The sequence below is a fragment of the Tribolium madens genome, unplaced genomic scaffold (assembly GCF_015345945.1).
Source record: "Tribolium madens isolate multiple individuals breed KSU strain unplaced genomic scaffold, Tmad_KSU_1.1 Scaffold_19;HRSCAF=116;Tcas5.2_LG9, whole genome shotgun sequence".
Classification (NCBI taxonomy): Eukaryota; Metazoa; Arthropoda; class Insecta; order Coleoptera; family Tenebrionidae; genus Tribolium; species Tribolium madens.
The window spans coordinates 406,164-411,341 of NW_025400983.1; positions in this window are offsets into that span (position 1 = coordinate 406,164).

Here is a 5,178-nt window from a genome sequence, read left to right on the forward strand (position 1 = left end):
ACTCGCGCTCCAGAGAAAATTTTCAAGTAAGGTAAGATACCAGAAACATGAAAAAAAGTTTAAAAAATTCTATCTGTCAAAAAATTTTGACATTTATTTTTTGACATTTGAAATTTTTTTATATCTATTTAATGATACTGATGATCTTGTATATGTTTTTTTTTACAATTATTTAGTAAAGGGACAAAAATTTTGCCAATAAAAGTCACAAATAACATTGAACAGAGTTACAATTTATGATTCAGCTTCCTTGTTTCCTCTTTTAATAGCCTATAGCAAAAAAACTTGAAAAATTATTTTTCCAACAGAAATAAATAGAGTCAAAGTGCAAACTTTAAAACCTCATAACTTCGAAATTTTTATAGATAATTTTTTTTTTACATTTTTTCCATGTTCCTGGCATCTTACCTTATATGGCATTTTTCTCTGGGGCGCGAGTTCTGGCTTACCCTGTATGTTTTTATTCCTCGAAACAAAAATAATTGACATGAAAGATACGGTAAACCACTATTTATTACATTTTACTTTACATAATGCACTCAGAAAACAATTTAAATTTTTGAATTTTATTGCAAATTTTGCAACGTTGTCGGATTTTACTTGTCAAGGTATTTATGCAATATAATTACGGCGAATTGGTAGATCAGCCTGAAGTGTTTTTTAAGTGCAATAAAAATAGAGCGGAAGCTGAAAGACAGGATAGAGAAAAATACTCAAATAGAATTCACCCCAATCGTTGAAAATTTAGTCGAATTGAAAAACAACTGAGACGAATAGGTTCGCTTCCTAAAACTAAAAAATCTGTGGTTCTTTGTGAAGAACAAGAAAATAGAAATCTGAATGTTCTGTTATCAGTCGAAGAAAATCCAAGAGGTTCATAATCTCATAAACTGACAAATTAAATTTAAATTTGTCAAACCAACAATTAAACTGTATCCAAGCATTTTTTTTTATAGAAAATTACCGTCCAGTGTCAATTTTGTCGGCGATTCCTAAATTATTTTAAACCATTGTACTTTCCAAATTATCTTATCAACTAAGTAGCCTTATAGTTCCAGAACAGCACGGATTCTTTCAAAAACGCTCAACTATTTCTAATCTTTTTTCGTATGTAAATGAAGTTGTAGACTCTTTTGGTCATGGTATGGAGGTGCACTCAGTTTATACAGACTTTAGTAAGGCCTTTGATAAGATCAATCATTCCATTTTATTACAAAAACTGTCTGTTTATGGATTTGCTGGCTCGCTTTTAGTTATTTAACTGATCGATTCCAGCAAGTAAAAATTGGGGGTCACATGTCAGGTTTACAAAGTGTGCCTTCAGGTGTACCACAGGGATCTGTTTTGGGTCCACTTCTTTTCATTATTTTTATAAATGATATAGGATATAGTTTTGATAGTGATTATAGTATATTTGCTGATGATCTTAAGATATTTAGAAAAGTTTCGGAATCTCGTGACATTTCTGTATTACAATCTGATTTATATAAGTTACAAGATTGGTGTGCAAATAACAAAATGTTTTTAAATGTTGAAAAGTGTCAGTCTATTGTTTTCAGCAGGAAAATCTCTCCAACCCTATTATTTTATTAATAGTACAAAAATTACAGTAAAACAGTCTGTGAGAGATTTAGGTATATTACTTAGTAAATTAACTTTTATTCAACACCTTGAATTTATCATTTGTAGAGCTAATAAGGCACTTGGCTGCATAAAACGTTATTGTCGTGAGTTTAGAAATTTTAATTCCATCAAAATGCTATTTGTTCAATCCTCGAATATGGTTCGATAATCTGGAATTACAAAATTCATGTTGGTAGGCTTGAACCAATACAGTTTAAGTTTTTTAAATATATAAAATGGTTGCTGCCTTATATGTGCAAGATAATTACAATATTTCCTTAAATTATATGTCTCTTTTCACACTTGAAATTAGAAGAAGATATCAGGCTTTATGTTTTGTTTATAAACTTTTAAATAATTTGATTAATGATACTTTAATACTAAATTTGATTAATTTTCGCGTTCCACAGTATAATAGTAGATCAAACCAATTATTCAAAATTTCGTTTGCACACAATAATTATCTGTTTAATTCTCCTCTAAATGATCTTTTAAGAATTTGTAACATGTACAGTGTCAAGTTGGACTTTTTTAATTTTAAAACCTTTAATAGTTTCAAGCGTTTTCTAAAAGTTTCGTTGTGTTAGTCATTTAGTATTTTTTAATTATTTTTATATGTGATTTGTTTTCTATTATAATTTTGTCATTACTTAATGTAAAGGATATTACCGTTAATAAAGTTATTATTCACACCTTTAAAATTAAAAATCAGGCTACGCGACCAATTTCCTTATAAAATTCTAAGATTTAAGATGTTTTTTGATTGCATTGTGTTATGCAAAATGTAATAAATAGTGGTTTACAGTATTTTTCATGTCAATTATTATTGTTTGGGGGGAAAAAAACATAGGTGTTCCATTTGAAAAACTAAATTTGGTAGCATTTCCGGCAACACCGGATGTGCTAAAAAAATTTAATACATTTATTAAGAAAGCCAAGAATGAATATTATTACTTAAATATTTACTTTTTGAAAAAAAAGAAGTAAGTTTAGGTGTTATCAGCCGGGGTGACTTGGACCTAACACCCTGTATACAGGGTGCGGCAGAAGTCGCGCCCCAGAGAAAATTTTCAAGTAAGGTAAGATACCAGGAACATGAAAAAAATGTTAAAAAAATTCTATCTGTCAAAAAATTTTGACATTTATTTTTTGACAATTGACATTTTTTTATATCTATCTTGTATATGTTTTTTTACAATTATTTAGTAAAGGGACAAAAATTTTGCCAATAAAAGCCACAAATAACATTATATACAGCTTGCTTGTTTCCTCTTTTAATAGCCTACAGCAAAAAAACTTGTAAAATTATTTTTCCAACAGAAATAAATAGAGTCAAAGTGCAAACTTTAAACCCTCATAACTTCAAAATTTTTATAGATAAAATTTTTTAACATTTTTTCCATGTTCCTGGTATCTTACCTTATATGGCATTTTTCTCTGGGGCGCGAGTTCTGGCGCACCCTGTATATTTTTTTACGGCGGATATAAAATCAAGTATCAGTGTTTTTGACAAATAATAAAATTCGCATTGGTTTTATACAGCTGTCGGAGGGTAAGTCAGTTACTTTTTGCGGTTTCTCCATTAGTACGTCCGAATTGTGTGATGAAACGTCTCTCGGTTATTGAAATTCTCGACGGCAGGCGCGGAATTTGACAGTGTAGGATCACTGTCTGAGAATTATTTTTCCCGAGGATCGTGTAGAAAAGCCGGAATGGTCCATCCCGAGGCACAACAACGAAACGCGATTAGAGTTAAAGCTGTTTTATGACGTATTGTCCTGACGAAGAAGAACGTGAAACGTGGAGGATAATCCTTGGATTGTAATTAAAATCAAGCACTGAATTTTTTAATAAAGAAACCAGAATGTCAAAGTTTCGAGTTGCGCTTCTTTTATTATCGAATTGGTTCCAGAAGTTCGCGCTATATTAAATGTCAAGTGTTCGAGGAACTGATAATGAAGTTTCAAAGAATGTTAATTAACTATTATTAGTCCTTTTCGAAATTAAAAGAATTTGATTGACAATTACCTTCCGGAGTAAAACCCTCATTTGGGGATATTTTGATGGACATTTATATCCTTAAATAATTGATCCTTTGTAAATTGCGATTAAATTTGCATGAGTAGTAAATTGCGCCCAAAATCAATATTGTTTTGGTATGTGTGATACTTGATGTTTAATAAAGTAAGAAAAATTAAGCGAGGAAATACCCATTGAACAAAGAGGTAATATTGTCGGTTAAGGCAACACCAAAAACTCGTTTTTATTTTGTTCCTCTTCCATTGTTACACTTCTGCAGCGCATAAAGTCGCTAACTTTACATATATTAAAGTTTTTCCGTTCTTTCTTTCTTTTTAAATAAATTTTATACGAGACTGTGCAAGCTTGCGGAATGCCATAAGACGCTTCTAGGTCGCAGTAAAGCGACATCCACAACCATGCGGTTCGAGAAAGAACGTCAGTTAATTACTTTAGAAACGACTCCAACTTCAATAACTTTTAGGGTAAAACCGGGAGAAGTAAACTACATTTTCAGAAACCTGTTAAAAAAGTGAAATAAAGCACTGTAACTTGTAATAAGAAACTTTCAAAAATCTAAAAAATTGAACAAAACGCAAAACTAAATTAATAAAACTTGTAAAGTTGAGCTCAAAAAATGAAAAAACTCAACTGAAAGAAAACAAACTGTAACCACTGTGAAATGAAAAAAGCAAAACAGAACAACAAGATTTACGAAAATAATAATAATAATAAAAACACAAAAATTAAAAAAAAAATTTAATTTAAGACCAAAAAACAAAATTTGAATGGAATTATTATGAAAATATAGAAGGTAGAGATAATTCAAAATCCAAGTTTGAAAAAGCAGAATATTTCTATAAAATAATTGAGAAAAAGTAAAAAAGTAAAATAAAACAATGTAATTTGCAAAAAAATTGTACTAAGAAACTTTCAAAAATCTAAAAAATTGAACGAATTTAAAACTGAACTGAGGGAAAAGAAACTAACTATTGTGAAATAAAAAATAAAAAAAGGACAATAATTTGAAGTCAAAAGTTTGGAAACTAGAGAAACTAAGTTTTGAAAATTGCAAAACTTATATCACAAATTTGAGAAGTTTATATAAAAATTATAAGTAAAATATTTTTTAAAAACTTAGAAATCAAAAAAAAAATTTTAAAACCCTAAAATTGGAAAATTCGTTTAATCCAAGTCCAAAAAACGTAAAATCTGAATGGAATTATTATAATAATATAGAAGGTAAAAAATGATACAAAATTGAAAAAATAATAATAATTATTGTTGCTTATTATTATTATTGCTCAAGCTCAACAAAAAACGTCAATGAATCTGAATATTTTAGAAGCAAGTAACCCAAAATTCAAGTTTGAAAAAATAGAAAATTTTTATAAAACAAAATTGAAATCAAATGTGATTTGTAAAAAAATTGTAATTTGAATTTCAAGTTCAGAAACTAAGAAATTTAAACTCGAAAATCGAGAAAATTGAACGAATTTAAAACTAGAAAACCCAAATAAAAATCTACGAAGATTG